Source organism: Cuculus canorus, chromosome 2 (assembly GCF_017976375.1).
Source record: "Cuculus canorus isolate bCucCan1 chromosome 2, bCucCan1.pri, whole genome shotgun sequence".
In the NCBI taxonomy this organism is placed as follows: domain Eukaryota; kingdom Metazoa; phylum Chordata; class Aves; order Cuculiformes; family Cuculidae; genus Cuculus; species Cuculus canorus.
In genome coordinates, this window is record NC_071402.1 from 3541087 (window position 1) to 3563004 (window position 21918).

General features: G+C 44.7%; 1 protein-coding gene across 3 annotated transcripts in view; it reads right to left on the reverse strand.

Annotated features, from left to right (window-relative positions):
• Window positions 1-21918, reverse strand: part of ADGRB1 (adhesion G protein-coupled receptor B1) — a 307402-nt gene that overhangs the window by 184105 nt on the left and 101379 nt on the right. The window lies entirely within an intron of this gene.

Below are 21918 nucleotides of genomic sequence, written 5' to 3' on the forward strand. Positions count from 1 at the left end.
ATGAAAGCCTGCGGCAGCACAAGTGAGTTGCTCCAGGGGTTCATTCTCTGCCCTTTCAAAAATAAATCCCATAACATTTTGGTGTTTTGCAGACTGTGCAGGCTAATCATAGAATTGTAGAATCATAGAATGGTTTGGGTTGGAAGGGACATTAAAGATCATCCAGTTCCAAACCCTCTGCCAAGGGCAGGGACACCTCCCACTAGACCAGGCTGCTCAAGTACTCATCCAACCTGGCCTTGAACACCTCCATAGAGAAGGCATTCACAGTCTCCCTGGGCAACCTGTACCAGTGTCTCACCACCCTCATGGTGAAGAATTTCTTCCTAATGTCTAACCTAAATATTCCCCTTTCCAATTTAAAGCCATTCTTCATTGTCCTATCACTCCATGCCCTTATAAAATGTCCCTCTCCAGCTTTCTTATAGGTCTCCTTCAGGTACAGGAAGGTCTCCTTGGAGCCTTCTCTTCTCCAGGCTGAACAACCCCAACTCTCTCTGCCTGTCCTTATAGGTGAGGTGCTCCAGCCCTCTGATCATCTTTGTGGCCAAATCTGAACTTGTTCCAACAGTTCCATATCTTTCTTATGTTGAGGATTCCAGACACAATACTCCAGGTGAGGCCTCACAAGAGCAGAGTAGAGGGGCTTAATCACCTCCCTCGCCCTGCTGGCCACACTTCTTTTGATGCAGCTGAGGGTGCGGTTGGCCTTCTAGACTGCAAGCACACATTGCTAGCTCATATCAAAATTTACCCCACAAAGCTCCATTAAAAAAAAAAAGCAATCATATATTCTAGCTCTTCTTTACAATTGTCTTCCATCAGATGCCAAATCTTTTGGTGAACAACATATGAACATGTCACTCCCATTGTTGATTATTGAGAAAAAAAAATGAAGAGGCTGGGGGGTAAGTATACTTTTCTGCCCACTGTCCATATTGTACGTCATAGAATCATAGAATCATAGAATCATAGAATCATAGAATCATAGAATCATAGACTAGTTTGGGTTGCAAAGGACCTTAAAGGTCATCTAGTTCCAATCCCCCTGCCATTGGCAGGGACACCTCCCACTAGACCAGACTGCCCAAGGCCCCATCCAACCTGGTCTTGAACACCTCCAGGGATGGGGCATCCACAACTTCCCTCGGCAACCTGTTCCCATGCCTCATCACTCTTATCGTGAAGAAATTCCTCCTTATGTCTAGTCTAAATCTGCCCCTATCCAATTTATAGCCATTTGGAGACCATATTGCTCTCTACAACTACTTGAAAGGAGGTTGTGGAGAGGAGGGAGCTGGCCTCTTCTTCCAAGTGACAGGGCACAGGACAACAGGGAATGGCCTCAAGCTCGCCCAGGGGAGGTTCAGACTGGACATCAGAAAAAAAAAAAAATCACAGAAAGGGTCATTGGCAGAGGCTGCCCAGGGAGGTGGTTGTATCACCATCCCTGGAGGTCTTTAAAAGGTGGGGAGGTGAGGTGCTCAGGGACATGGTTTAGTGGTTGAAAGGAATGGTTGGACTCGATGATCCAAGAGGTCTTTTCCAACCTAGTGATTCTATGATTCTATGATTTCCCCTAGTCCTATTGAAAGTCATGATCTCTCTTATGTTATCTGGCTAACAACAAAATTAGGTAAACGCAAAGGCCCAGAGATGATCAAAGTAACACAACAGGCAGAAGCATCTTGGTAATCAGCTTAGTGAAAATGGACTATGCACAAGTAGTACCCAGTAAGAGGACTGATCAGTGCCTGGCGTAAAACCCACTATCATGAATCATCATGAAAGGCATTCTTGGGAATGCAATGCGAACCAAGAGGGTTAGTAGTTGTTGTCTTACAGAGAAAAGAGAAATTGTGGGAGAGAGTTTGGGGATTGCACAGAAGTTTTTATGGGATTCCCAGAGATGAGGTAAAGGAAAGGTTGATCCACTAGCAAACTTCAAGCAAGACTAGCCAGCAGGTAGGATAGAGAAGACTCAGGACAGGGACACACGTTGCCCCTTATTGCTCTCTACAACTACCAGAAAAGAGGTTGTAGTGAGGTGGGTGCTGGTTTCTTCTCCCAAGTAACAAGTGACAGACTGAGAGGAAATGGCCTCAGATTGTGTCAGGGGACATTTAGATTGGATATCAGAAAACAAATTCTTCACAAAATAATAGTCAAGCACTGGAACAGACTGCCCATGGAAGTGGTGGAGTCTCCTCCCCAGGAAGTGTTTAAAAAAAAGTATAGATGTGGCACTTCATGACATCACATAGTAGGTACAGTGGTGTTGGGCTGAGGTTGGACTTGATGCTCTTAGAGGCCTTTTCAAACCTGAATGATTCTATGATTCTGTGCTGTGTGTGTTTACTCCTGACAAACTCTTCAGTAACAGTAGACATAAGTGTACATTAGGACTCTCCTCCACAGAAAGAAGATGGATGGAGGTGGATAAATGATAAAGAAGCAATAAAAGTGCATGAGTGACCAGAGAAATTTAACCAAGGAATGGCTGTTCATTGTCTTTTCCAGCATTAGAATTGAGAGGTGTCAGATGAAACCAGCAGGAGGCAGGCGCAAAACCCATGATGGGCAAAAACCACAGAGACAAAGCACTGTCAAGCTGTGCAATGCTTGTTGCAGCATGTAAAAAGTACTAAAATTTCTGTGAGTACAAAATGTAGCTGGGGAAATGCATGAAAGAGAAACTCACCAAATACTACTAGATGCAAAGACAGCGGCTCTTGCTTGGAAGATTAGGCTGCAAATTGCTGAAGGCTGCAAGGATGCCGTATGCTTGTCTTGGTCTGCTTTTTCCCTTGGCAGCCGCTGCTAATGAGAGGATATTGGACTGAAAGTCGCTTGATCTGGCCAGGAAGATGGTTTCTGGTGTTTTCCCAGTTGCTTGGCCTCTTCCTACCTTAAATTCATTACATGACTCTCTTTCACAGAGACGTGCTCAGAGCACAGACAGCTCAAGGTCAGGCCAATATTCCCCATCATCATTCTAAAAAGCTGCTCAGATCACTCAGTTCTGGGTATCCAAATAAACGATGTGATTTTTCAAAACTGCTGAGTGGCCAAAGCTGTCATTGATTTCTGTGACATTCACAGGTCCTTGCAAATGAAGGTAACAAGGTCTGATTTGGACAAACATTTAGGACCAGCTTCAATCTCCTCCTGTTCTGCAAATCACTTAAGAAGGATGGAAATGAGGCCACAGTGCTCAGCTTTCAAGGAAACCCAGCATAAAGCTGTGCTTATTACATGAATCCCTGCAAATGAAACACTAGGGATAAAGAGGGATTATTTACATGGAAATAGTGGGCGAGATGGGCAGGGAAATGAGAAAGGGAATGTTTAGTCTGGAGTGGGAGATCAAATAAGACTGTGGAAACATTCTCCCCTAAGAAAGCCGTAGAGGCCTAATCACTTAACTTATTTCAAAGTAAAACAGACAAAATATCAGAGAACAGTCTTGTGAAGAAAAATCCAGTATGCATCACCAGGGAGGAATGAAATGCTTTTCTGCCCTGAACCTCTCTGATACTGTATAAATCACATCAGAGCGGAGTTCACACACTATTTGCTTCTTCAAGTTATTGCAGACCTCATTGCAAAGCACAGAGGGGATGTATTAGCATAGACACATGCGTGCCTCTGTACAGTGATAAATATACGAACACATTTAAGTCTAACCATGCAGCCCAAGTTGATTGAAATCTTTCCTGATATGAGTGTCACTATCTATTTTCATAAAAGCTTGTTCACCGAAGAAATCAAAGAAGTGTCCAGAGGAGGGCCAAGAAGGCAACCTGAGGGCTGGAGCACCTCTGCTCTAAGGACAGTCTGAGAGAACTGGGATTGTTCAGCCTAGAGAAGAGAAGGCTCTGGAGAGACGTTATACCAGGTTTCCAATAATTAAAGGGGGCTACAGGAAAGCTGAGGAGAAGCTTCCTATCAGAGAGTGTAGGGATAGGATGTAATGGTTTTAAGCTGAAAGAGAGAAGAGATTTAGATGAGAGATGAGCAAGATTTTTTTTGCTGTGAGAGTGGTGAGGCACTGGGACAGATTCCTCAGAGAAGACATGGATGTCCCACCCCTGGAGATGCTCAAGACCAGACTGGATGAGGTTTTTAGCAACCTGATCCAGTGGGAGGTGTCGCTGCCCATGTCAGGGAGGGGGTAGAACTGAATGATCTTTAATGTCCCTACCCACTCAAACCATTGTACGATTCTATGAGATGTGAAATTTCCTTTCATGTTCCACCTACCCTGGCTTGAAGTGCCTCAGTTTTCACCAAAGTAATTTTGACTTTTCTATATAAAGCACTTGTAGAACACTGCATAAACCCACTAATACAGTGATATGTTGTAACACCCAGAGCTCTGCAAGTCTCATGCAATTTCAGCTTTTTTTCTGAATAATATTTCCAGCTGAAGGATTTCTATGCCCTCCAAGATCACAGTTTCTCAATCTTCCACAAGATAAAATACATTTTTCTTCAAAAGAGTCCTGCAAGGCAGGGCTGTGTTATTATCGCATCTGCAAGATAAACCGGGGAGGAGCTGAAATGCTAAAAGACTCACCTGCAGTATCATAGGGCACCTGCTATACAGCACAGACAGAAGTTAAATTTTCTTGAAGTCAGCATCTTACGGGAGGACACAGAGTAAATCATCCAGGAGGACATCCCAAGAGTCAAATGTCCTCCTCTTAGAGCAGTTTTTCCAAGGAGATGCCGCTTTGCAGACACTATTTGTGTCTCACAGTGCTCCTGGCTTCACTAACTGCTCCCAAGACAGAGCCAGAAATGCAAACTCCAGTGCAATGCTGAGGCAGCAGCCTTGGCAGTTATTAAACCAAATATTTAATGATGTTTTGATACGCACAGCCAAACCCTCTTCACACAGATATGTCAATAATAAGGATTTTTGCCTGGAAGGGGAACGGAGGCGCTTGAAAACCACATGAAAGCACTTGGGGTGTGTGCATCTCTGAGGAAGGCTGTTAAACAAGTAAGTTGTCAGCGAGCATTTCTCTCTTCAGTGTCCTCTCCTTCACAGAGCTGTCGGAAACATTCATCCTGCAGCGGGAATATGCTAATCCTAGCTGCCTTGCAGGACAGAGGCTGCCTTTACCAGCTGCAGAAGGGATCAGGCTTTAGGACTTTCTCTGTGTTTAGCTTCTGTCTCCTTGTTAAGAGGGAGACAGACAGAATAGTTGCGTCATGTACCAGTTGGGCAAGGTAAATTAACAAATCTGGGGGAATTAAATGTTGACATGTGTCTATGGGGTTAGGATGTAGAGCAGGGAGGAGTTTATCTGCAAGTCAAAGTTGGGGATCAATAAGGGCTGCATGCCCTGGGACCTCAGGAGGTCACATTGCTGAGAAGATACCCAGCTGTGTCCAAAGACAGCTAAAGCATCCTTTGCAAGAGATGCTGTCTGAACTACATCAAAAATTGCATTGTACTGGGAAGTATCTGAGATCCATTCTTGGGCTGATCATTCCCAGTGGGGTCAGTAGTGACATTATGGATTAATCAGGACCAGTCTGAGTGTGGAAAGATTCAGTCCGAGCCTTGACAACAATGGTAGGAAGTCATAGACACATAGAATTGTTTACTTTAGAAAAGACCTGTAAGATCATTGATTCCAACTGTAACCTAACTGCCAAGTCCACCACTAAAGCATGCCCCTCAGCACCTTGTCTACCCACCTTTTAAATACCCTCAGGGATGGTGACTCAACCACTTTCCTGGGTAGCCTATGCCAGTGCTTGCCAAGCCTTTCAGTGAAGCTATTTTTTCTAATACTCAATCTAAATCTTCTCTGATGCAACTTGAGGCCATTTCCTCTTGTCCTGTCACTTGCTGTTTGGGAGAAGAGACTAAGACCCACCTCAGTACAACCCCCTACCAGGTAGTTGTAAAGAGAAATGAGATCTCACTCAGTCTCTTTTTCATCAGACTAAGCAATCCTAATTCCCTCAACCACTCAACATGTAGATGCTATATCTCATGTAGATGTAGAGCTATGTCTGTGCCTGAAGTGTCCAGAGAAAGTGATAGGCTTACTGCACCAGGGCAGGTCATGAAGATGAGAAATGAATCTGTCTGCCTTTTATGCTCCTTTAACAGACCCTGTGCTGCCAAGGGAGCAAAATAGAGTAACAAAATAGACAGTGAGATGCAGCATCTTCTTATTTTTCAGTGATTTGGGCTCTTTCATTGGGCTGTGGTGGGAAAAGAAGGAAGCTTTACACTTCAAACACCGCTGTGTTGGGAAAGGATTTCCTTCCTGCACATGGTTCTCCCGTAGGTGTTAGTAAAAAAAAGGAAATATTTAAAGGCATTCATTACCTGAATGATGGAAAAGATCGGATTAAGATGAAACCCTAAAATTTCTACAGAGTGCAGACTTGACCTGGGCAGAGTTTACCCTGAGTTTGTACGTGATTTGTAAATATTAGCAGTGATAAAGGACATGCTCACAATTTAGAGGCACTGAGTAGCATACGGGATCAAATTTTCTCTGTATGCAATTATGAACTGCAGAGAAATGCAGGCTGTCACCTTCACACAGGTCTCTGAAGGCTGTACGAGTTATGCTATAAGCCTTTAAAACAACTCATGTGCTACTGGTAATCATTTTCCACAAAATCTATCCCCCATTTCTCTGGGATATCAATTAGAGTGGGCCATCTGATAGGAGATCAGGTTCTTGGCATCACAAATCCTGAAGTTAGCCATAAAGTCTTTCATTCCTTGGTCTTTGTAGGGTCTTTTATTTATTTAATACTGAACAGTTAATATTACCATCCTGCTGGCTCTCAATTTATACTCCTCTGACTATTAATTGAGCACTATTGGATGTTGAAATTAATAATCAGAACATTCTGGAAATGGAGGAACGTATTTCTTTGAATCTGCCATTGTCTAAGGTAGGAAATAGGAATCTGAGATATGAACAAGTCCACCTTGGGAATCCTGATGAATGAAGGGGATTTGTAACATAGCAAACACCTGCAGTAAGTGACAATTGTTTCATGAGTGTGTTCCATGGACAAATGGGACCACCATGGGCAGTCCAAAGAGAAGGCAGAGATATGTGCAAATCACTGGAAGCACCCAAATGAAGTGCTGCCTCTAGGTTGCTTCATCATAGTTTAAGGAGTCAGCAGTAGCAGTTCTGCATCTGGGGTAATGGCCATGTGTCTCCAGCATGCCTTAGCCTCAAGGGAAAGAAACTGATATCATTAACCTTGATCAACATTATAATTAAGAGGTTAGTATTGATCTTTTGACATTGGTGCTAAGATGTGATGAGTGTTTGAGTCATTAGCAACTTTGCTGGCAACCTGAAGTTGGGGCACTGTAAAACAGACTGCAGGCACAGCAATTCACTCACAGATCCCTTAGAGACATGGGATTATGATGATTAAAGCAATTCTCAGTCTGATTCATAAACAACTGTTCCCAAAGTCATCACCTTTTCTCTTAACGGTGAGAGGGGATTACTCACATATGCCTGTTACGTCCCTTCAAAGTCCCACAGTGACACAAGGAAATGAAACTCCATCTGCTTCTGCAGGCAGCAGGCTTGTGATCTCATCCTGTGGGCATTTTTTTCCTGAAACTTAAATAAGAGTTGAACTCTGGTTCTTCATAATGGCTTAATGCAGAATGGCCTTTTTGGCCATGCAACCTTGTTAAAGGTGAGGTGACCTTCTGATTTCTCCTGTTATGACTGCTGAAAGGAAGCCTTTTCACTAATGAACTTCACAAGCATCTTCTTGAGCATTTTCTAACCCTGAGTCTGCTGAGTCAGGTCCTGATATCCATAATCTTAAGCCATCAGAGATCCAGGTCTGTCCTGCTTAAAATCATTCTTTCCTACAGACAGATCAGACATGAAATTCCTTTGGTCTGATGAAAGAAAAGAAAGGCAAAACATTGAGAGGTTATACCATCACAGATGATGAAGAGATGAGCGGAAGGCTCAGCATTTACATGGGCATTTGTAAATGATTTTCTCTGTTATTCATATTTGTCATTTATATTCCAGCAGTGTTAAAAGGCCTTGAGTAAGACAGGAGCAGTCCTGGGATTGGCACTTTATGACCAGAACTGTCACGGACAGTCCTTGATCCTAAGAGCTTGCATTAGGCAGTGCCTAAATATTGCTCTGATTGGAACTACAGAGCAAGGGAGGTGAGTGTGTGTGGAGAGGGAAGAGGAAAAGAGCAGATATATTAACAGATATACAGAGATTCAGGCTACTTTACACATCATTGACCATACTTAAACGTTAATCACCGTGTGCACTAGCTCTTTTGTCTATGAGAAAAGGCAGACAAACATGCCTGAGCTATAAGTTTGTCTGTAGAAATAGTGGATTCTGAGCAGGTCAAGGATCAAGGGAAGTAATGCATATGAGAATAGAGGATAGGGACTGAGGGCGGAAGATTTGTCTGAGCCCTTTTTTCCTTTTGTCACCACTGGTGCTCAGAGGAGTTAGAAATGGCTGGGTTATCATCGATTACTAGGACTGTTCAGGATGGAGAGTCAATACACCAGGTGATTCATTTTCCTTTAATACTCCATGAAACTAAAACATGGCTAACACTGCCTGGAAGATGACATCTATACAACCCCAGAACTTCAGCCATCTCTCCACTTCTGTCTTCATAGCTTGTATCTGGAGCCATCAGATACACATGGCACAAAAGGACCATGGTGGTCAACTCCAAGTGAGAGCCGCAGCCCCCACAGTCCTCAAAACAATACTTGTTTGACTCCAGCTCCTTTTAACATGATTTAGTCCCATCATTTCTCTCTCTGCATCTGTCCACACTGCCTTTCTAATAAGTACAACCCAACACCTCCCCTGGAAATACTGATTGTTTGTCCAGCAATTCTCACTTTGAACAGAGTAAACAACAGCTATGAATTTTATCTACTAATTACAACTGACTGCTGTCTGAGGACTTGTGTTTTATTTTTCTCTGTGGTCATCTGGGATGGTCTGTCATGGCCAAAAGCAGAAAGCTGCACTGCATGGCTTCAGAGGGTTCCCAAATGTCTCAGGTTGGATACATCTTTTTTGAGCACATCAGTATGAACCAAGAGCAACACCTACTGGCCAAGCTGTTTAGTAAGACCAAGGGTAGATCTGACACAACCCATGGATTTTACAGACTACAACACATCTGTGACATATTTTTAGTAAGCACCCAAATGCAAAGGTTAGCACCAGCACTTCCCAGCTGTGGAAATTGTCATCAAAGCAAATCCGTCAGCCCTGCACATCTGGGCCTAGATCATATTCATGCTTAATCTGAAATTTGCTGTTCAAGTCCAGTGTGTCCCAGGCAGTGCATCTTGGTAGATAGTAGGTATCTATGTATCCCTATTTCTCCATCACACAGTGTTTCTTTCATTTCCTCAAAAGTGTTCGTGGTCTGAAGGTGTGTTTCAGTCCATCTGTTGCCACCAAAAGCTGCAAGAAACTTACAATGGGGGGTATGCGAGTGGTCTAACTTTAGACATCAAAAATAAAGGGTCCAAATTTGGAGGCTAGGCATATTGGTGTGGAGGGTGAGAGTTAAGAGCATATGTATATGTATATGTATATATATAACCTTTCAAGGTTGGGGCTCAATACAACAAATTATGCCAGTAAAGCTGGATTATGAGAGAAGACAGAAGGAAAGGGCCTCACCCTCCAGAAGAGTCTGTCCAGGTGTGTTAAATTCACTGTTATCAGCCCTTGTTGTCCCTCAGCCTCTCCCTTCATGGTCCTTCTCAAAAGGGAGCATGGGAATGAGTGGGAGTGAAAAAGAGAAATCAGTGAAGCTACACCCCAAAAACAGCAGTAAAAAAACATGTAAGTTCATCTTATTGCAAAGACTGACTCTAAAACTCATTAATAACAGGCATAACTCATGCCTTCATCACCATGGCCGGGATGACAGGGTCATTTGGGCACTGATGGGTGAACAGAGCTCTAAGGAACTCCGAGTCAATTACACATAAAATACAATTTCTTACCCTCAAGAGAACCACTTCTCCCTGCAGAACAAGATTTAATGGGAAGTAAGAGCGAAACAACTTGATCTATATTCTGAGATCACCGCAAGACCACATACAATCCTCCAAAGCATTTGCAGAGATGGCAACATCTCAGTTTGAGAGGTTTACAGTACAGCTCTGTGTGTGTGAGCACACAAAGGAGAAAAATAAGCGTTTTTGGAGTGTAGGCTATCTATTTCACTACGCTTTAGAGTAACCTCTTTAGACATCAAGGATGTCATTTGGTCAGAGGAATTCTTCTCTCATGGTATGGGGAACTGAGAGATGGCAGAGAACTGTAAGTGGTTAAAATGAGCAGAAACTTCAGGCCAAAACCGTGTAAATTGAGAAGGAAGAAGCCAGCCTGCGGCAGGCAGATTGTGAACTTGTTCTATATAGGTGTCTTGCCTGCTGACTCACAGTCACCTCCAACTGTCCATTTGGCAGTCTCTTTTCAGGACCTGACGTCCAGGCATTCCTGATTGAAACCAGGATGACTGAGGTCTGCATGCAATTGTTCCCTTTGAAAGGGTAGGGACCAGCAGTATCACAGGACTCAGGACTTCTGGTCAGGCTCCTGGTTACAGCAAAGAGCACACAGAAGGCTTTAAGGGAAAGTATCTCCTTGTGCATGGAAAGAAGGAGTTCCCTTTATGTCTAACAAAACAGATTACCCTTGACTACAGAAGTACTGTGGTCTGGTTCCAGCCCCATGCTTCACACCTGTCCCCTATTTCTAGATAACAGGTTGAATCAAAATGCTGCATCTAAGCAGATGGGATGGTTGAGGTTTTCTGATCCCTGGCTGAGTAGTCACATGAGGATGCATGCAGGTAAGGCATGAGCGAAGGCCAAACAAAGAACTGAACATAAACCCAAGGCAGAAGGGGCACTAATCTAAAGGGAAAGGTTGAGCTCTTGTGTCTCCTTGAATAATGCAAAGAGCAAAATATTCTGTTACCAGCCTAGGGAGCAGACAATTAAAACACTACTTGAAGCAAATGTCTCCTGACTCTGGCTCAGAATTTCAATTAGTCTGCAAAGTCTTATTGCACTTAAGTGCAGGTTAGTGACATTTCAGGAAGGAGAGATTGATTGGGAGCTGGGTTACAGCTCAGCCAGCGGGGATCGTGTCTAGGGGCCTGTCCTTAAAAACAATGTGTGATCTCTGCATGGCATTTTCCTTGTTTAGCTCTTTTATGTTTCCTATGAGAATGAATAATCCCACTAGCCAGAGCTGTGTCCCCTCCTTTCAAACATTGCTTTATTTTCCTCCTTGTTTTCCTCTAATCTTTTACTCCCTACTGCCTTTTTCAATGTTCTTTGAGCATCCTTAAGTGTCCAGACAGTATTTTCTGTGCCTCTTCCCTTGCTCCTAAAATGTATTCTTGTCTCAAGATAAGGCTCTGACTTCAGGGAAACTATTTTCATAGTTGTTGACCAGCTTTGCAGAGACAGAGAAACCAGGAGAGTACCTGCAACTTTTGCCCTTAATGGGCAGTGACTTCTGGATTGCTGAATTTGGCAAATTTGGAAAAAAAAAAGTGGGGGGACACATTGCAACAGCATCACAGCATTACCTGACAAATTATACCTGTGGGTACAAACAGCCTCTCTCTCTTTATACTGGCTGTGAAGCAAAATGGGAAAACACCCTCAATCAGATCATCCAGTTCCACATCCCTATCATGGGTGGGGTCACCTTCACTAAGGTCCAGCCAGCTAGGCCTTCGACACCTCCAGGTATGGGGAATCCATGACTTCTCCAGGAAACCTGTTACAGTGCCTCACCACCCTCACAGGAAAAATTTCTTCCTAATAGCTCATCTAAATCATCCTTCTTTCAGCTTAAAACCATTACCTCTCATCCTATCCCTGCACTACCTGATAAAGAGCCCCTCTGCAGATTTCCCGGAGACCCCTTTAAGTACTGGAAGGCCGCTATAAGGTGTCCCTGCAGCCTTCTCTTCCTTAGGCTGAACAACAACCCTCCTAGCCTGTCCTATCAGGGGAGATGCTCATCCCTCTGATCATCTTCATGTCCTCCTCTGGACTCATTCTAACAGATCTGTGTCCTTCCTGTGCTGAGGACTCCAGAACTGAACACAGTATTCCAGGTGTGGTCTCATCAGAGCAGAGTAGAGGGGTAGAATCACCTCCCTTTCCCTGCTGGTCACACCACTTTTCGATGTGACCCAGGATACAGTTGAGTTTCAGGACTGTAAGTGCACATTTCTGGCTTATGTTGGTCTTCTTATCCACCAGCACTGATTTGAAGACACCAAGCAATAGCTGATAAGCCTAGGCAGGACCAGACACCAGATCCTTTTGTGTAGATCTGAGTTGTGGTTAGATGTGCCTGAGATAACTATACATTTTGGGAGACATTAATGAAATATGAGATAAACAGGGTGATGATTAACACGCACACACACAATAGATTTTCCTATCATCATTAAGTCAAAGTGGGAGACAGAAGTTTTTTTTAAAAAGCATACCAAAATTCGCCTCCATGCCCTAACGAGTCCTCTTCTGTCACAAAGAGGTAGACATGTGGTGCTTAGGGACACAGTTTTATGGTAGAGTTGGCTGTGTTGGGTTTATGGTTGGACCCAATGATCTTAAACTTCTTTTCCAATCTAAACGCTTCTGTGATTTTGTGACTTCTCACACATTACACATACTGTTAAAAGCATTACCAAAATGAAGCCTTCCCATAACAACACATTTTGATCTAGCACTTAAATTCCAGGTCCACCAAAAGCCCTACCAGGGACACAGACTGGAAGAGATGAGGAGAAATACAAATAATCAGATAGGATTAAGTTTTCTGCTACAAACAGCTGTAAATAAATGAGCCTCACTCAGCCCTGTGATGGACTCATTGATGGACAAGTCGAACATGCACTGTGCTGTTCGCTGTATCTTCTCAGAGGTGGTGACTTTATTTTTTAACCACCATAATTTTTTTAATTTTTTTTTTCTCAATAAATCTGCAGTATTGATTTCTGGCCCCATGGACTCTACAGTGCAGGCAGTGTCTTACAGAGCTTGGTTCCACAGATTCAAGATGTGGCTTGCTGAGCTCACCTACTAGTCAAAAAGCCCTGCTGAAAGCCAAGGTAGCTCAGTAGGACACTAAGCTGTGTATATGAGTTCTGGCTGGCCTGAAGACAGACTGCAAAAACAAAGCTTTTACAAAAACTGCTTCAAAAGCATCCCTTCCAAGAGCCACCATGGAGACCGTACCAGCATTTGCTGGACCTGCTGCGGTAGAAAGGCTGCAGCTCCAAAGACTCTGAATGTCTCTGGGTGGGCAGGGGTAATAACTGCCTGTGAACAAGTCCTATAACCAAGAGAGATGCACAGGATCAATACTGATGCACTTTGCTTTCTATGACCTCAACTAACCCTACAGCTTCCAAAGACGCTTTTGTACATAAATATCTTTATACAGACATGTATCGGGAAAATATAACCTACAGTGAAGAAGTTTTCCTCGTTTATTTTTTCCCCCCTGTGTGGTCCAAACCTCCAGTCTCTCAGTACGGTCATCTCTGAGGCATGGGCTTGCATTGATGATAGCATTAGGTAGCAGCTTTCCTCTCATGAAGAAAACTGGCTGCAGTAAGGCCAGCTCTCATCCTGCTTTTTCCATTCTGGTTCCAAACATTGCTCAGCTGGGTTTTACAGGTCCCTCCCACTCCTCATCCAAGCAAGAGGGAGCCACACACTCGCTGTGTCTCTAACCTCAGACACAGCCAGCCTGTGTGCAACAGACCTAGCAAAAACCCCTCCAAAAAGCCAGCCTTTGTCTTTGAGAACAAACTTGATCGTGATGAAAGGCAAATATTTGCCAAAGAAGGTCTTGCTGGGTCCTTCAGGGATCTCTGCACATCCAGGTTAAATTACTGGTGTACTCTGCTTCTAAGCACAAATGGCATTTTCTTCTCCCCTGGTCAACTATGAGAAAGGTTTCATTATCAAAGGAAGTTCCATTTTGTGGCATCACTCATCCTTTTCCACGGGGCCATTCATGGCCCACAGGAACCACGGCCACTCAGAAACCATCCCAGACCCTTGAAAGCATCCTGAAGGTTTCCAAATACCCCTTTAACATATTGTTCATCTTCACATCTGTGGAGTGAGATGAATCGATGGGGGACCCAGGAGAGTTTTTTTTGCCCATGAATTATTTACACCCACTGGGTAATATTTCATTTTAGACTGGCCCTGTTTTATGCTTGTAATTTTTAATTCTTAAATTCCACATCCAACAAGAAGAGGCTCCTGAGAGCACTAGATTATATCTCAGCGGGCACGCTCTTGAATGCATAAATAACCTCTGCACTGCTGACAGCACATGGGAGATGGGCTGGGCTTTCAATAAGGTTAACTTTTTCCCCGCTCTTTCTCTTAAAAGAATCTTTATCTCTGTGCAGCTATTCTGTAACATGCCTCTGTTTGCTAGCAAAAGAGCTGTTTAAGTGCAAATGTTGACTTTTTGCCAGGGACTGGAGGGAAAATACTTGTCTAGTGATGTCCTTCCAAAACTATAACTGGTGCTGCTTTTTAAAGGCACTGCATCAGAAGGAGTGGGGACTCTGGTTCCTTGCACATCTAACCATCTCTGTCAGTGCTGTCTTCTTCCCATTGAAGTTACGACTGCCTTTGCAAGGTAAAAAAAAAGAAGATTATATATATACATATATATATAGACACAGAAACACAGAGCCTAAACTAAAAGCAAAGCAGTCTTTTGATCAGATTCCCCTTCCTCTGCCAAGCTTGTCTATGAAAGAGGAAATAGGGCCACTGCATACCCACTCTGGTTCAATATGCTGAAGGCTTTTTTCTCCTCTGTCTTGGGACAGGTATTCCAGATTTTAAATGTCTAGGTGACAGGGACAGTAAGGTGGCTGTTTGGCTGGGGTTCAATGACAGGGGAAGGAGTCAGTTGGCAGGAAGGGGAAGGAAAAGAAGAATCAGACTCAGGGGGTAGGTGAGAAGAAAAGGAGATCTGAGGGGAGCAGGAAAGGGAAAGGATGCCTAGAACAGGGTGATTCATTTTAAAACCCACTCCTTACTATTTTGTACCATTTTCCTCAGTCAAAATACTGATTCTAATTTAAAGTCAAAATTGGGCAGACCTTCCAGAGCTATTTACAAAGGTAAATAACCCAGTGATGATCAAAGTAGATCAAAGTCAGGCCAAACAAAAGGATGGAAGAAAATCCAAATACACAGCCAACGTCCCTACAGAAGAGTCCTCAACCACAGTCAGAGGGCTAGCAGCAAACATACCCTGGATTTAATTTTGGTCCATGTCCACTGCTCCCCATAATAAAGTTTTGTGTTGAAGCAGGAAGGTTTCAAAGAAATTGGAGACAAGGCTTGTCTTCTCCCAAGATGTGTGCACTTCATCAGGAATGGATGGGGCAGAGCAAGTGCATAGAGACATCGCAGCTTTCCTCAAAAAGAGAGTGTTGGTAAGGCATGGATGTGTTGCAAGACCTGTCCTATATGGGAGCTATAGCACAAGCTGGAAGCTGGGACAAAACATGCGGCAGTGGAAGCAGTAGATCCTTCTACGTGATGCCCCTCACCAGCCAAACCAAAGCTTCCTACATCCTTCCCACTCCTTCCCCTCTCTTTGCTTGGAGTTTGCAGGCTGATGGGTTTCAGTCTGTATTTATCTGATGTGGTTCAGTTACCAACGAGAAAACAATCTACGAGTGGGGACCTTCGCAGCATCCAGTGGGAGGAAAACTGATGCAAATCACTCAGGGATTGTGGATGGCCCCAGGCCCAGAGCTCAGGAGCAGGGGAGCATTTGCCCTGGCCCATATCATATGTTCCAGGCAGGTTGCAGTCTAGAGGACCTCCAAAGTACCATTTCAGATTAAATCAATCTATCTGTCAGATAAAGAAGGCAGATCCATTGCTATGTCAGAACAATGATGGCACTAGGACTCATATTGCCCCTGCCTCATATCTGCTCTCTGCCTCATCCCTTGCCCTTCAAGGACCCACAAAAAATAATGAAAAACTTAACATCACTTGGACTAACCATCTGGGACATTGGAGATGAGAAATGGTTGCCTTGTCTAACGTCACCCTACAGCCTGATAAACCTGTTGGAGAAATAAGTATTGTGGTGCCTGCAACCTCACTAAAGCTCCTTCAGTTGAAAAGAGCTAGACAATCAAGGCTTCAAGGCAATATTTCTCCTTAAATCACAGCTATTTTTTTTTTGAGTGGGATAGAAACATTTGGCAACCTACTGCCAGTGTCCGGGCCTTGCTTTTTCCTTACCCTCCATGGACCAAGTGACTATCACCCTGCCCAGACACTTGCCCAAACTCAGATGGAGTTGAGAGGTGCAGCAGGAAGGGGAGGCTGCATTGTTTTGGAGGTCAGATGAGACACATCTGATTATTAAGGATAAACAAAGGAAGAAAACACAAGGTATGTGAGGTATAAAAACACCCTTGGCTGGAGCACTACAGCTCTTCTTATTCCTGACTTTTTGTCTTTAGCAACCCTTTGCTGTGATGCATGGGAGAGTACTAAGCCAGCACAATATTTCCTTCCTTAGCTGGTGTGAGGCTGAGACTCAGAAAGACTCCTTCCAACAGGCAGAGTTGCTGGCACACTGGACATTTCTTTCCAATTCCCACCTGATGACCTTGAAAGATGAGCACCAGGAAACCTTGCTAAATAGCAAGAGGGATTGTTTAGTGAGTATCTGCAGAAGTGGCTTAAAAGCCAATAAATCAGGAGGGTCCTTCCCCCAGCAGCTGGGAAAGAGGGAAAACATCTTTCAATTGTGCATATTCTCCTCACCTGGGGAAGGCTCTGTAACTGAGATGTCAGGCTTAATCTCTTCCCAACATGTAGAATCATAGAATGGTTTGGTTTGGAAGCAACCTTAAAGATCATCCAGTTTCAATCCTCCTGCCCTGGGCAGGGACACCTCCCACTAGATCAGGCTGCTAAGGCACCATCCAACCTGGCCTGGGACATGTCCAGGGAGAAGGCATCCACAACTTCCCTGGACAACCTGTGCCAGTGCCTCACCACCCTCATCATGAAGAATTTCTTCCTAATGTCTAGTCTAAATCTTCTCGAGTCCAATTTAAAGCCATTCCCCCTGGTTCTATCACAACATGCCCTTGTAAAACATCCCTCTTCATCTTCCCTGTAGTCCCCTTCACGTACTGGAAGGCCGGTATAAGGTCTCCTCGGAGCCTTCTCTTCTCCAGGCTGAACAAAGCCAGCTCTCTCTGCCTGTCATCATAGCAGAGGTGCTCCAGCCGTCAGATCATCTTTGTAGCCTTCCACTGGACCTATTCCAATAGTTCCACATCCTTCCTATGTTGAAGACTCCAGAAATGGACACATTACTCCAGGTGGGGAGTAAAGAGCAGAGTAGAGGTGCAGAATCACCTCCCTTGACAGAGAATAAATTCCTCCAGGGAATAAAATAACTCCTTTGCTCCTTTTTTAAGTTCAGCTGCTAATATGCTGGAGAAGTGACAGTCTCCAGCAATGATTTAATGGAAGAGAAGGTAGGCTCCTCCTTTATCACCTTTCAGATGCACCCGACATGAAAGAGGCTATGAAAAAAGATGCATTCAAGATGTGGAGACCCCACAGCAATCACCCACGCTTATCCAAGCCATGTGTCTTCTCTCTTCAGGCTCCGCTACCAACAGAAAGAAGTAGAAATCAAGGCAAGGATGAGGCTGTTGTGGGACCAACCAGCTGGCCAGGAGAAACCAACATTATTTTAAATCAGAATCCTTTTTCTTTTTAACAAATTTCAAAGGGACAAATGTTCGTTCAAGTTGCTGGTAGTATATGACTGAGCAAGAAGAGTGACATGTGTTAGATGATTGGATTTTGTGCCCTTTTTTGATAATTCTGAACACCCACAAGACATGGGGATAAATCTTCTGGAAAGGATGTCATGGCTCCCTCACTGGATTTGAAGAACAGATTATTAGGGATGGACTGGGTAAGGACTAGGGATGGATTGAGTAGCTCCTGCCCTAGGGATGAACTAACCAAACCCAAAGTTGTTCTGATTCTTGCGTCTTGATAAATGGTAGGTTGTCATGACAGGAATTCGTAGCAATGGTGCATATTTTCAGCAGTCATCAGTGCTATTTGCATGTGCATCGGTTTACAGGAACATCACACAGTTTGGGGACAAGTGGGAGTAAATTATTCTCTGTCTAGCAAGCCCTCAGACAGCCTGAAACACCCACAGTTCCTACCCAGGGTACCCCAGGTTCCATCTGGACTGTGCTTTCCAGGTAGAAGTTGTGAACCTTATCCCAAATTCCCAGCTATCCTGAAGCAATATTGTAGGTAAAAATTAAAGATCTGCACACAGATCCAAGATCTTACAAAATAAACAGGAGTTTCGTAAGTAATTATTCAAATTGTAGGGTTTTTTTTTTTATTTTTAAGCCACATCTATCCATGGCTCACACAACAGCGACACAACACAGCTGCGCTGAAAGAACTAGAAACTTTATTCTACCCAACACCAAAACATAGCTGATTCAGATGTGGAACACAACAGCTGCCAACTGCACAGTGGTCTGGGAAAAGCCATACAACAGCAGTCAAATAACCATAGAATGGTTTGGGTTGGAAGAGACCTTCAAGATCATTTAGTTCCAACTCTGCTGCCATGGACAGGGACAGCTTTCACCTGGTTAGCCCCATCCAGCCTGACCTTGAACATCTCCAGGGATGGGGCATCCATGGTTTCTTTGGGCAATCTGTGCCAGTGCCTCATCACCCTCACAGGAAAAAAAAAAGTTCCTAAAACTCACCTAAATCTCACCTATTTCAGCCTAGAACTATTTCCCCTCATTCTATCACTACATGCCCTAGTAAAAAGTCCCTCCCCATCTTCCCCATAGCCCTCTTCAGGCACTGGAAGGCTGCTCTAAGGTCTCTTCGGAGCCTTCTCTTCTCTAGGCTGAACAGCCCCAACTCTCTCAGCCTGTCCTCATATGGGAGATTCTCCAGCCCTCTGATCGTCTTCACAGTGCTCGTTTGGACTCGCTCTAACAGATCCATGTCCTCCCTGTGCTGAGGACTCCAAAACTGATCTCAGGACTCCAGGTGAGGTCTCATGAGAGCAGAGGGACAGAATCACCTCCCTCAACCTGATGGTTATACTTCTGATGCAGCCTAGGATATGGTTGGCTTTTTGGGCTGCAAGTGCACGTTGCCAGCTCACATTGAGTTTCTCATCCAGCCATTGCCTGATGAAGAGAAAGAGGAAGAGAAAGAAAAAAAAAATGCTTTTTACCACTAAGCCCCATATGAAAGTCTAAAGGGTGGCAAAATCCTTCTTTCAAGCAGGGAGACTGAGGCACAGTGAGGTTGCATTTCTTGCCCAAAGAGATACGGGGCATCCGTGAGTGTAAAACCTAAAGCACCTTTCTCCTGTTGTGTTTGCAGTGGGGGCAGAGATGGGCACAGCAGGAGATGAATTCCAGGCAATCCTCCACAGGGGAATGGATGCCAGGTCCCATCAGCAGTGACTTTGGAGAGGCTGCATTTACAAAGCCCTGGCTCCAATGCTTAGTTCCCAGTTGCCTGTCTCCCAGAGCAAGAGTAGCATCTGCTTGGAGGAGTACAACACAGCCAAGCAGAAAAAAGGTCAACAGCTTCCCCCATTATTACCCTCCAGGTTGGAAGCAAGAAGAACTCTCCCCTGCACTGAATGGCACCGCAGAGCTTCCTTGGGCTTATCAGCTCCCCTGATAATTATTCCACCAGGCCACATGAGGACACAAAGGCAAAATCCCCTTCAGGCCAACAAGTAGCTCAGGAAAGCAAAGGGGAGAGCAAGCCGCACGCTCCCATTCACCCTGTCTCCTGAAGAAAAAGAAATTCAACCAGCCAGTCCCTTCCCCATGACCTGAGTTCACCCTCTGGTCCAGGAAACCTTATGGGCTGTGACACAGGACCAGGCTTGCAAAGGGGAGGCTGTGGCTTCTCAGGATGCTGAGACCTGGAGGGGACACTGCATAGGTTCAATGTCATTTCAGGGGTCTGGGATTTTTTCCTGCTGTGTTGATTCAATATGACAAATTCATTTCTTTTGCAGCCCAGCTGCATTTAACCAAATGGCAACTTCTGTCCTAAGCTGAGATGTGGCATTTGGGAGGGCAGAGCTCTCTCTCTTACCGAGACCCCAAACCAATTGAGCTAAACTGGTCATGGTAGATGTTTGATGCATTTCTGTTGTGCCCAAGCTTCATGGAGTGATGATTCCAAAGGTGAACACACAGCCTCAGACCTAGCTTTAAACCTTTGGCTTTAAACCTTTGGCTCAGCACCCCAGCCATCTCCTTGGCTCCATGCACCAATGGCAGACCACCCTGCTCTGCTTACTATGGACTGTCTCTGTGATGGCTGCTCTTTCCCTTTGTCCCTATGCTTTAGGGAGCTGCAGTCATCCTCTGGAGCCCTTACAATTATAGAAAGTCATGGCTACATCTCAAAACAGCCTCCAAATCCCAGCTATTCCCATGTCACCATGGGGTGATCTTCCAGCTATTCACATTCTGAGTGGCCGGCTGCCAAGATCATCTCCTTGAAGTTCGAGCAGCTTTGGGGCCAGGCCACTCAAGGTTCATGCAGAATATCTGCTGAGCCTCAGAAAAGCATCCCAGACTAACCCCCCTACTCCATCCACGCGCACAGACCCTGCTTCACTGATCAGCATAGAGGAGCAAGACCTTCACTTTAATGTCCTAAGGTGGCCATCAGAGGCATGCCAGGGACAGATTTGAGGTCTGCGCAGCCGCGTCACCACACTGCTAAGCAAAAGGCATTAGCTACAAGTTCCAGCAAAGCAACACTTAACCCCTCTCCGTCCTGAACAGGAAGGTGTTGCCAGGGCAAAACAGACAGCGATACACCCTGAAGACCATCACAGCTGACTTGGCATAATGAAGGGCTGGCAGCTCCAAGTAGGCATCCAATGAAGTTGCTTGCAACCTCCCCAGGGAATTTTACATCCAAGCAGGGCAATCCACAGGATTCAAGCAGGACTAAGTCACATGCAAGTTTGCAAAGCAAAGGGAAGACTGCCAGGTTTGGCTCACTGCTTCTGGCCTTGGCTCATCCTGTTATCACCAGGAAATCCCTTGCACATCCACAGAAGGCAGCCTTCAGCAGCAAAAGAGCACAGAAGCTCTTTTGGGATTGAAACCAAAGGAGAGACCTGGAGTGAAAAGGGCAGAGGAAAACTTATTTCCTATGTTTCCTCCTCCAGCTGAAACCTGCTTTGTTCAGAGAGGGCTGCTGTCTCCCTGCTTAATGATCCACTCTTCATTTCCATTTAATTAGAGGAATGAAAGAGCCAATTAACAACATCTACACTAAATGCAAACAAAAGGGATCAAATCTCTGGTGACTCACACACAGGGGAAGAGCCAAGAGGTGGGGCTTTGCAGGCAGCTGAACCAGACCTTGAGGCAGGCTGTGGCTAGAAGGCATGGTATTGTGTGTCCCCTTTCTGACAGCTGGGTAGTCACACCATGATTCAGGACACCTCATGGATCTCAATTAAAAATCATCCCTGTTTTTCTTTCGTGGAGCTGGCTTCCAGCTGAATTGATGAACAGATTCATCCACCACCCATTGCAGTATTACTGGTGCTGACGTGGTGGGTATGGGGATGGCAAGACTGTTCTCAAGGAGAGAAGGGGAGACCAGAGCACCCCTTCAGGGCCAGTCCAGGATGAGTTTGGGTCACTCACATCTCAGAAATGCACCAAAGCATACAATGCACCGAAGGATACAATGCACCAAAG